Genomic DNA, 12,727 nt, shown 5'->3' on the forward strand with positions numbered 1-12,727 from the left:
GGGGGGGGGGGGAGGAAGGATGCCACATCATCATTAGCTTCGGCTACCACGAGGATGGTCTTGGCTAACGAACAGGCCTGACCATTGTTGGACTGAATAGCAGAGGGACAATGGACTGGATTGAAAGATCATTAGATAGACTGAACACACCGAAAGATCATTAGAATAGACTCTTCAAGGACAATACAATCTGTTAACATCTGAGCTGAGGTTTCTGTTTATCAAATAAACCACGCTTCTCCTTGTAAGGTATTTCACGTTGTCGAAGTGTCGAATTCTTACGGAGGTGGAGAATTATTATGGTTTGCGGATTGTACTAACGGGGAGAGATAAGGATCTTATCAGCCAGTGTCGGAGACGTCAGTACCATTAAAATGACACAATGCAGAGGAATTGGATGGAGAGCCAAACAGACGAAGACGTGATACTGGCCAGATTGATCAGGATCTAACAGTAGTCACCAATACCCAGTACAAATTCTTAATTATTGAGAAATTATCAGAATGAGATTGCTGATTTCGAAAATAAGGGTTTATTTTATTCTTTGTTAGATGTATACAAGTGGTCAATTTACACATCATTCAATTATCTAAGGTAAAACTAAGTAGTACTGCTTTGGTGCTCAGACTGAGTATGTCAGATTTTTAACTATTACCAATAGCTCAATTCTACTGGGTTTCAGTGCATCCCTAAAGTCCATGACATAAGTTCATGAGATGCGCTGTTCTCTTGTTTATCATCAAGTTTATGTGATTCTCTACTATCTTCTGTTCAGATGTTCTGTCCTCCTGTCTGCATCGAGTTCAGATGCTCTGTCCTGTCTGTATCGAGTTCATAAGATGTTCTGTCCTGTCTGCATCGAGTTCATAAGATGCTCTTTCCTGTCTGCATAAAGTTCATGAGATGCCCTACTCTTCTGCATCGAGGTCATAAAGTGGTATGTATTATTCATATTCATATGATACTATGTTGCTCCAATGTGTTGGCTGTCCGTGAATTTGTCTCTGCCCCAATTTTCTTGTGTTCAGTCCCCCCCCCCCCGATCCAGGTGTCAAAATGGTACAGTACTGTAAGTATTGCATGGTCTGCACGTTCCGTTGTGAATTGATTCAAGCAAGTTTAGTGTCCTAAAAGTAATTGTAAGGATCTTAGGATCCTTAAAATTACTTTTAGCACACTCGCACTGATTATACATTCAAGATAAGGGATGCAAACTAGTCAGCTTTAGGTTACCCTTTTTTCCAAAAATGTGGCAATGAAGTGAATTGTGTCAAATGTGGATTTGTGTCTGCCGTGGTGAGGAGTGCTGCTCTGGGAGCATTCACTATTTTCACCCTATAGCGTGTTTGCATCCCTGATTTCTTGTGTACTGTTTTGGCAGGATCATCATAGTACAATATTTGCGTTTGAAGGTTCCTCTCTATCCTGGGCTTCATCATCAACATTGACACGTTGATGTTGATGGTTCCTGATCTGCTTGAGGGACAGCGATATGTCCTGACGTACAGGTTCAGCCAGGACCACTTGTAGGCCGTGAGCCAGGGCCCCAAATTTGGGCCGCGGCTACCATCTTGGGGGACTAACTTTCATAGTGATTTTTGGGAAGGTATACACCCCTGCTTCTAGAAAATATGTGATAGCAATGCAGCAGTTGCCTCCAAATGTGTGCTATTACATGTTTTATAACACTACAAGCATATTTTTCAGGCCTCATGTCCGAAATTACATGCCCCAAATGAATCATGATAGCTCCTGAACCATAAGGCCTATATGCATGTTTCTGGTCTCTTTTGATAGGTAACAAGCTAGGACATATGAATCCAGTGTAAGTAAACCCACATCTATTACCATTCCAGAGTAAATGGAGATACAATGAAGGAAAACATCATATTTTTACCCTCGCCTGGTACATAATCTTAATTTAAAAGGCAATATGACCATTATAACCAATATCCCATGGATAATAATGCAACTGAATGTGTTCTCCTACTCCTTGACTACAAATCTAACTCTGGATGTGATGAAAATACACTAAAAATACAACATTTATGATACAATTTATAAAGATATCCCATTCGATCCATGGACATGACTTTTCAAGGCTGTCTAGATCTATAATTATTGTCATCTGACTCCACCGGGTCCACCCACCCATATGAACAAACATTTGATTGGATGTCTATAAGCCAACCACTGTTCTAACATCATCTAAAGTGGACTGCATTAGAGCCACACCCTTCTTTCAGCAAGCATGGACGATCGTGATCCTAGGAGAAAGCGTAAGGAAATTTCTTATCAATTAATCATGTTTTAAACATGTTACTGTGCAGGTTAAGATGTGTTAACATGTTACTGTGCAGGTTAAGAGGTTAGGATGTTACTGTGCAGGTTAAGATGTTAACATGTTACTGTGCAGGTTAAGAGGTTAAGATGTTAACATGTTACTGTGCAGATTAAGATGTCAAAGTACATAATCTGTGTTTAACCGTTATGTTGTGTTCGAGTCTCCCCTGACCCGTTTCAAGTTTAACAACCCTCTTTTTTTCATTGGAACGAGGCTTCATGATATCCTTCACGATAGCTAAACACTACACAACTGATTTTGACAATTTTTGCAAATTCTGAAGGTCTCTCTAAAACAAAAGTGTATAATTTGGTGTTCAGGTCTGGGAAGACCCAGCAGTGCATTTAAATGTTGTGGGTAACTCTGGGTCAAATTTGGGTCAGTCAAGATTCATCTTTGATCTTTAGACACCCCACCCCCACCTCCACGGGAACAATTACTTTTTGCAACATGCACCTGTTCTCCCAATCCCTCTGGCACCCCTCCCCCACAGGAACTCAACTTTTCTCACAGAATATGGACCCTGATATTCAACTTGAACGTAAACACACAGGTGATTTTTTCATCAGCAATGTTAGTGATTATTATTTTTTGTTTTTTTGTTTCAGGTACTGTGGTGAGAGAAACGAGTAGAGTAGATTTAGATCTGGAGTAGCTGAATCAATTTGCATCAGAATGGAGAGCCATACACACAGAGATTCTATTAAGAAACAGTGTATCATACACCAGGACACATCAAAAGAAGATGATGACCATTTAGTTAGTCCTCAAGACTATGCATCCTGGGAAACATTACTTGAAGCAGCCAAAGTGAGAAAGTATGCCCCTATTTTAGATGTTGCGCAAGAACTTGGAGAAAAAGAAGTCCCAAGAATCTACTATCACGGAAAATGCAGAAGCCTATTCACCATGAAGAGAGACTTAGAGACTCTGAAAAGGAAAGTCAAAGAAAGCATTACTGATGAATCTGGTGAGACATCAAAAAGGCCAAGGAGGAGATCTTCATCAGAAGCAAGAGTGTATGATAAAATCTGCATTTTTTTGTGAAAAGATGAAGAAGGTTCTAAAGGGCTCCCAGGTGCGTGAAAAGCTTACACAAGCTGTACAACTCAGAGCTGACCAAACACTACGAGAATGTGCAACCCAAAAGGGAGATGACAAGATTCTAGCAGTAACAAGCAGAGACATAGTAGCTGCAGAGGCGCACTATCATCATTCATGCTATAAGGATTACACCAGAATGAAGAAAAAGGCACCTGAGTACAAAGAGAATGATGAAAAAACAGATGGTGATGAACTGTATAAAAGGATTGAAAGGGAAGCCTATAAAGACCTTTTCAATTATATCAGAACTGATATCATACCCAACAAGATGATTGTACAAGTCACTTCTTTGCTCACAAAACTTGAATCTTTCATGCTATCTGGTGCAGTTACACTCAGGCAAGATTCTACAAGGAATCACATTCGTAGGAAACTTGAATCTGAGCTGGGCAATTCAGTAGATATATTTCCAGATGACAAAGGAAAATTGTTGATGGTTCCTAAAAGTGTATCCTTAAGGGACATTGTCTTGGAAAATCAAACTCTACAGAGGGAGCTCAAAGTTTGGAGGGCCAAGTCAACCAATCTCAACAAGATCATAGATCAAACTTCATCATATATCAGATCAATCATTAGACAGGAGATGACTGTGACTCCCTGGCCCTTCCACCCATCTGATGTGAAAGATAGATATGCTCATATGTCCATACCAGAACAACTAGAACGGCTTCTTGTTGGACTGCTCACTGGAAATCCTGACACCAAAACTCAAACACAGAGAGTCAATGCTCTGGTTCAGTCATTTAGTCAGGACATAATATATGCTGTGACATGTGGTCAACACAAACCACCAAAGCACCTTCTACTTCCTTATGCAGTAAAAACATTGACGGGTAACACTGAGCTCATCCAAACACTGAACAGGCTTGGGCATGGGGTCTCTTACTCCCAACTTGAAGAGAATGACACTGCTCTGTGTCTCCAAAAGCTAGCAACAGCCTCAAACCAGAGAGTTGTACTTCCAGCATCCATCAAGCCTCATGTCTTCACCAATCTTGCATGGGACAATATCGATAGACTTGAGGAAACTCTCACTGGAAAGGGCACATCACATAGAGTCAATGGCATAGTTGTACAGGCCAATGTCTATGGACCACAACTGCCAAGAGCTGAGCTTCCACACATTGAGAAATTGAAGCAGAGATCGGTCACCATTGAGGACCAAGAACTGGGAGTATATGTAGCAGGTGCGCGTGTGGGCCCACAGCCTCTCCCAACCAGGGAACACTGTGTCCAGGAAACCAAGGAAGCTGCTCTTCTTGCCTGCAAGAAGAACCTGGTGTGGGCACTTGCACGGAAAACAGATACAGAGAATCAGACAATCCCAAGCTGGACTGGTTTTAATATCAGCACCAGGGACCAAGAACCAATCTCACAAGATATAGTTGGGTATCTGCCAACCATCAATTCACCAGCCACACAGTTGACCACAGTGTTTGAAATCCTGAATCAATCAGAGATAATAAGGAAGGAACTGCATCTAGAAACAATTGTGGTAGTCATGGATCAAGCACTCTATGCGAAAGCCACTGAAATAGCCTGGAAGCACAAAGAGTGCTTCTCCAACATTCTTCTCAGAATGGGGACATTCCATACCATATGTAATGCCTTAGCCATCCTAGGAAAGCGATTTCGGGATGCTGGTCTAAAAGACATATGCATAGAGGCTGGAATTGTCGCAGAGGGTTCGGTCAATGGAGTCCTTGATGGTAAACACTATAACCGTGCTATCAGGGTCCACAAGTACATCTATGAAGCACTGATGAGACTTGCATGGGCAGAGTTCACACCGTGGGTTGAGGACAGCATTCCAGAGAAGAGTGGGATGATCAAATCACTCTTGGACAATGTGAAAGACATGGCCAGTGACTTGAACCAACAGACGACGAACAATCTTCTGCAAAGTCCTCTCTTAGCTGAGCTGATAACCCTGTGGACAGACTTTCTGGAACACCTCCGTCACAACAATGGAGAGCTTTCTGCATTCTGGATGTCATACATTGACATGGTAGAGGACGTAATACTTGGCCTTCTGCGTGCCTCTCGGGAGGGGGGACTGGGAGTTGCACCTCCATGCTATAAGAAGCATGATCCCATGGTGCTTTGCCTATGATAAGATAAATTATGCCAGGTACCTGTCCCCTTACTTTGCTCAGATGACAAACCTCCCAGAGAAGCATCCTTCTGTGTATGAGGCCTTCAAGACAGGCCAATTCTCAGTGCAGCTGTCAAGTAACAACCCCTTTGGACGGATCCCTGTGGACCAGGCTACTGAAGTCACAGTTAACAAAGACACACAGACTCCTGGAGGCACAACACGGTTCAGCCTGAATGCCGGAGCTGTCAAGCGCCACTACATAACAGCTGAGCACCGCAGTGCATTCCTGGGACAGTTAAGGGAGATGGTGCAAGGTAACAAATCAGAGGTTTGTCATGCAGAGCTACAGCGGCCAAGAATCCAGAAAGATGAGGAAGCCGTTTCAGCAGTGGTTAGCCTCATACAGGAATGGGTCAACCCATTTGCAGAGAAGCGGGACCTCATTAGCATCTCTACAGCAAAGACAGCCCCCAAGGAGATTGCCTCCGACCTGATGAATGCATATGAGATTGGTGAGCAATGCTATGCAATCTTCAAGGATGAGAGACTGGAGAAAGACCCACCAGCAAAGAAATTCCGGTTGTGCCGTCTATTTAGATGATGTTGTCATATTTAGTGACACATGGGAGGACCATCTGCAGAGGATACAATCCCTCTTTGATAGATTGGTGTGGGCACGGTTAACTGTAAATTTGGCCAAGTGTGAATTTGCCAGAGCCACAGTTACTTACTTGGGGAAGGTGGTGGGGCAGGGGGAGGTTCGACCTGTTGAGGCTAAGGTGGTGGCCATCAACAATTTCCCACCCCCTGTTACAAAGAAAGAGTTGATGCGTTTTCTCGGAATGGTGGGGTACTATCGAAGTTTTTGTCAAAACTTCTCTTCAGTGGTAGCGCCCCTCACAGATCTTCTACGGTTGAAGGTTAAGTTTGTATGGTCAGAGAAGGCCCAGTGTGCTTTTAACAATGTGAAGGCTCTTCTATGTTCTTCTCCGGTGTTGGCAGCACCACAGTTTGAGAAACCTTTCATATTGCAGGTTGATGCCAGTGATGTGGGCGCGGGAGCAGTGTTGCTGCAGGCTGATGATGATGTGGGGGTGGAAAGGCCGGTAGGGTTTTTCTCAAAGAAGTTTACGTCATATCAGTTAAATTATTCAGTCATTGAGAAGGAGGCTTTAGCGTTGATTTGGGGATTGCAACATTTTGATGTGTATGTTAGTTCTGGGACACCTTTGGTGGTATACACGGATCACAATCCCCTCACTTTTTTGCGCTCTTTTCAGAACCCCAATCAGCGGTTGATGAGGTGGGCTTTATTTTTGCAGCCATATCATTTGGATGTTCGCCATATTAGAGGCACTGAAAACGTGATTGCTGACGCTCTCTCTCGCGCTTTCTAGGTTTAATGTGAATGATTGATTGTTGTGTTATTTATTTGTGCTTCTGCTGTCCCTCTGCTCTTTTATACTCTCTTAAAAGGCTCCTAGGGTTCAAGGTTGCGGAGGAGTGGAGTGCTGTGGGGATGGTGGAACGTAGATTTGGATGTACAGCAAGTAAATGATTATAATCGGAAGGTGCTGGAGGGATGGTGTTGTAGGGAACAGTTAGATTGTTATGCTTGATATTGTTTTGTTATTAGTATTAGTATAGAGTGTGCGTTTTGGCGGAGTACCTCAGTGTTCTCCGCTCTTAAGGGGGGGGATGTGACAACCCCATCCCTCTCCTACAGGTTGACTCAGGGATATACCTGGATATCTCCATTAACCTGTTTGTCATCCACAGACTGGCAATCAGATGCACCTGTGCAGGTGTGTCAGGAGGAGGAGGCACACTTGTGTAAAAGCCCTGACTTCTCCATTTGTCTGCTGTCTCTCCAAGCTGGTCCTGACATTTTGTTTGTTTGAATTTGGTTTGGTTGTTTCTCATATTATCATTTACAGGCACCACACACTGACTCACTCATGCACTCACTACATTACTGATATTACTGATCCATTCATTCTTTAATTTCTTTTGTTTGTACATATTTAAATAGCATAATTAAATTACTCTTTGTTACAAACTTCAAGTACTTGTGTGGTCTCCCTTGTTTTGTCTGTACCTTGAGCTTGGTTCATGACAATGACCCAATGAAAACGAACAAGCTGAAAACATTCAGTGATATGTGTAAGAAGAAAGAAGTTAAATCAAGTGGGAGGGCAATCATCTTAAAAGCAGACAGGTCTTTGTTTGGACGCATCATAGTGATGGCACAAGGGCGCAGTCTACATATGGAGGATATCCTTTCTCATCCCCTTGGGCCATTGCCCTGGGCCCTGTCCACACCAGACGGATTGCTGAGAAAGACCAATAAAGCGACTTTGGCCACGACCTTGCAGAAAAATGTAGCAGTAGCAGAGCAACTCCCAGGGAACTCTGCTACAGTGGTTGATGGAATGAACTTGGTCCAAAGAGTGAAAGGTGATCAAGTTACTTTCAGAGATGTTGCCACAACAGTTCTGGGTATGGCTCTGAGGGAAGGCAGTCAGAGTAGCAGAATAGATGTTGTATTTGACACATACAAGGAGAACTCTATCAAGAACAGTGAAAGATCTCTACGGGGTGAAGAGACTGGTCATGAGTTGCAAGGTATCACAGGCACACAGATGGTGAGGCAGTGGAGGAGCTTCCTGACCAAAGTCAGTAACAAAACTAGTCTCATTAGCTTTATAGTCGATGAATGGAGGAAGGCAGAGTACAGAGCAAAGCTACAAGACAAGATTCTGTATGCAACTGTGAATGACAAATGTTACAGAATCACATCTCAGGACAGTGAGGAGGTGTCAGCTCTTCAATGCCAACAAGAAGAAGCAGATGGCCGCCTACTTCTCCATGCTGCCCATGCCACAAGAGAGGGATACCCATCTGTAGTTATCTGCTCAGAAGACACAGATGTCTTTATCATGTCTTTAGCATTCTGTGACAAGATTGAGGCCCCATTGTTCCAGATGTGTGGCAGTAAATCCTGTGCAAGGCTTGTGGACATCAGGAAGGTTGCTGCCACTGTTGGCGTAGAGGTGTGTAGGGCTCTCATCGGGTTGCATGCATATACAGGATGTGACACTGTAAGTGCTTTTACAGGCAAAGGGAAGACAAGTGCCCTAAAAATTCTGACCAGCAACAGGCAAAATCAGGACACATTCTCAGAGTTGGGTCAGGAATGGGATCTCTCCCCAGAGCTGATGGACAAACTAGAGGCATTTACATGTCTCCTGTATGCCCCAAAAGCATCAACCACCAACATCAATGAGCTCAGATATCACCTTTTCTGTGCCAAAAAAGGTGAACTTGAAAGTCATCAACTCCCACCATGCAAGGACTGCTTAACACTTTAACTGCCAGGAAACGTCTTTTCACGTCTTTCCCGGCCATGCTCAAGGTGCCGAAGACGCTGTACAGCGTCTTTGATCTGTTTACATCTTTTTTCGATTTTTTTTTCCGTCTGAACTTCACCGCTGAGCTTTTGGAAGAAAATTTGAACCGGAAACTGCATTTCCTCTCAAATTTCACTAGGTGGCAGTGTCCCCCTATTTTCTAACACTATCACAATAGGGGGAATATTGTACCCCACAATGAATCTGGCATTTGATTGGCCAGCATACCTGGCCAATGTAACCACAGGTATAAAACGTTAGCGCGATCCCAGAATCGACGAGGTTTTGGAGAGAGAGAGAGAGAGATAGATAGAGCGATAGAGAGAGAGAGAGAGATTGAGAGAGATATTTGAATTGAGATCAGCCTATAGTCTATATTTAGTGTTATACAGTATAGTGGTAGTATCAGACTAATTGTAAGGTTTCAGCTGTGCTTTAGAAAGTACTTAGTCGTGCTAAGTAGTAGTACTATTCGAGGGATTAGTGTGTAGTCTAGGTAGTATATTTCAGTAGTAGTAATAGTAGTTTGATCAGTTAGTAGTTTCATTTAGATTATTAGATCAGTATGAAGAGACGTAGTGTAGGTAAGCGAGGGGACAATCCGGCGGCGGGTCGCTTTGTTCAGACGAAGCTGGCGTTTGGACCCGCGGTTGTTCGAGTAGCAGCAGCACCAACGACTTTGGTAGCTCCGATCGGAGAGAGCCGTGAGACCGTTGCTGGGCCCAGTAACGCGTCTCGCCCCGGGACCGGGAGCGGCTCTACCCGACGCAGTTCGAGGAAGAGGAAGGCTGCCGCTGTGGTCATAGCTTCTTCATGCGAGTCAGGGGACAGCGATTCGACCGCCCACGAATCTGATGGGAGCGCCGATTGGGAACCACCAGGTAATTACACGGTCTTATATATATATATATATATATATGTGTGTGTGTGTGAAACGTGTATTTGATGATTTACATACTGTGACTATGTAACGTTAGTTCGACAAACCAACGCCGATATGCATGTGATTGTGTGTGTGTGTGTGAAACGTGTATTTGATGATTTACCTAACGCTTATTCTGTGACTATGTAACGTTAGTTCGCCAAACCAACGCTGATATGCATTTATTATATTCTAGCTCCGGAATCATCTGACGATGATCTCGGCTTGGGTCGGAGGTGTTATGAGTGATTCATCGCACGATTCAGACGTGGGATGCGGTGGTGGTCGACGGGGCAACGGTACGTCATGTTTACTAATGCAATGTGAATATTGTTTTACGTGCATGTTCAAATCGATAGTTGAATGATATAGGATATAGTAGGCATGTACAGGCCACCATGTGCTACACGTTAGGTTGTAATGGTCTTGTGTGTGTGTGTGTGTGCATGTGCACGCCCTTTGAAGTGGCTCTTTGAAGTGTGTAGCTATCAATGTAAGTGATAATAGTTGCATGCTGGGCATGAGACGACGTGGTGGTGGTCGACGTGGTAATTGGTATCATGTTGCAATGTGAATATTGTTTTATGTTCAAATCGATATAGTTGATGGCCATGTGCTGCACGGGTTGCATGGATGTGTGTGTGTGTGTGTGTAGATGCCAGCCCTTTGAAGTTTGTCTACATTTAGTTACATGGATGTGTGTGTGTGTGTAGATGCCTCACCCCATGCCATTTGATGTGTGTGTGTATGTGTGTGTGTGTGCATGTGCATGCCATTTGAAGTGTGTAGCTATCAATGTGTTATCATGTTGCAATGTGAATATTGTTTTATGTTCAAATCGATATAGTTGATGGCCATGTGCTGCACGGGTTGCATGGATGTGTGTGTGTGTGTGTGTAGATGCCAGCCCTTTGAAGTTTGTCTACATTTAGTTACATGGATGTGTGTGTGTGTGTGTAGATGCCTCACCCCATGCCATTTGATGTGTGTGTGTATGTGTGTGTGTGTGCATGTGCACGCCATTTGAAGTGTGTAGCTATCAATGTGTTATCATGTTGCAATGTGAATATTGTTTTATGTTCAAATCGATATAGTTGATGGCCATGTGCTGCACGGGTTGCATGGATGTGTGTGTGTGTGTGTGTAGATGCCAGCCCTTTGAAGTTGTCTACATTTAGGTTACATGGATGTGTGTGTGTGTAGATGCAGGCCTCACCATGTGTCCATGCCCTTTGATGTGTGTGTATGTGTGTGTGCAGTACACACACACACACACAAGATCAAAAGGCATGAATCGTCTCCAACACCTTTGAACTTCGCAGTACATGGTGAGGCCTCTATATGCAAATTCCATTGATTACAGCACACACATACACACACACAATGGCATGGGCACATGGTGAGGCCTATATTTAAATGCATGGTTGTGTATCATATGTAAAATTCCATTGATTACAACACACACACATGTACATGCTTTGATGTACAATGGCCGCTGATTTATTTTGTGTTCATACAGGCTCCGAAACCGAATCCGGGGCCAATACACCAACATGCTTGGGTATGTACTAACTACATTTATGTATGTGTAAATGTATTACTATTGTGTTTTGTGAGACTTACTTACTGAATGAATTTAATCCAATTCAGATTCTGGCGCAGACCCTGCCGATAGTGACGCTGAGACTGGCAACGACATGGGATCACATTCTACTCCTGCAGGTAATTGTACATGGTGGTGACTGGCTGCTGCTAGAGCCTGGGCCTGGTGGTAGCTGGCTGCTGCTAGAGCCTGGGCCTGGTGGTGACTGGCTGCTGCTAGAGCCTGGGCCTGGTGGTGACTGGCTGCTGCAGGGCCTGGGCCTGGTGGTGACTGGCTGCTGCAGGGCCTAGGCCTGGTGGTGACTGGCTGCTGCAGGGCCTGGCCTGGTGGTGACTGGCTGCTGCAGGGCCTAGGCCTGGTGGTGACTGGCTGCTGCTAGAGCCTGGGCCTGGTGGTGACTGGCTGCTGCAGGGCCTAGGCCTGGTGGTGACTGGCTGCTGCAGGGCCTAGGCCTGGTGGTGACTGGCTGCTGCAGGGCCTGGTCTGGTGGTGATGGTGGTAAATACAATGACAATACGTTGCCCTAGTGTAATGTATTACATCATGTGATTCTAGAACTGGATGCTAGTCTGGACATGCCGGAACCCGTTGCAGGGCGGAAACGCACATCTAAGAGCGGTAAGTTGGCCTCACTCTGCACACCACTTCCAGCTCTGACCTCTGACCCCCACACCACGTCCAGCTCTGACATCTGAACCCCACACACACTCACTCATTCACTCACACAGTTTGTAACTACGTGGCATATGAATGTCTACAGTAGGGGTGTTATAGTATATTTGTATAATTGACAGGTCGTGGCGTGCGACGTGGAGGAGCGAAGAGCAGGGCTGCGATCCGCCAGGAAGAGGAGAATGCCTGGTCTCGTGAGGGCTGGGTGCCTCAAAGGATCCCCTTCACAGCCCAACCGGGGTTGCTCCAGGACGCCATGGCACTCAGATCTTACCGGCCTGCGAAATGGATGGATCTGTTCCTGACATATGCTTTTCTGAACTCTATTGTTGCCCAGTCCAACCTCTACGCTGAGCAGTCCATTGCCCGGCTGGACCCCACGCTAACCAGTAGCAGGGCACTGCTTTGGAAGCCCCTCACATTGAAGGAGCTGAAGAAGTTCCTCGGACTCAATTTCCTTAGCAGTGTCCTGCGGAAGCCTCGCGTGGACCAGATGTGGACCACTGACGACATGATGTACACACCGTACTACTCTGAGACCATGCCACGCAACAGGTTTCAATTGATCTGGCGA

Source organism: Notolepis coatsorum (assembly GCF_963971535.1).
Source record: "Notolepis coatsorum genome assembly, chromosome: 6".
Lineage (NCBI taxonomy): Eukaryota > Metazoa > Chordata > Actinopteri > Aulopiformes > Paralepididae > Notolepis > Notolepis coatsorum.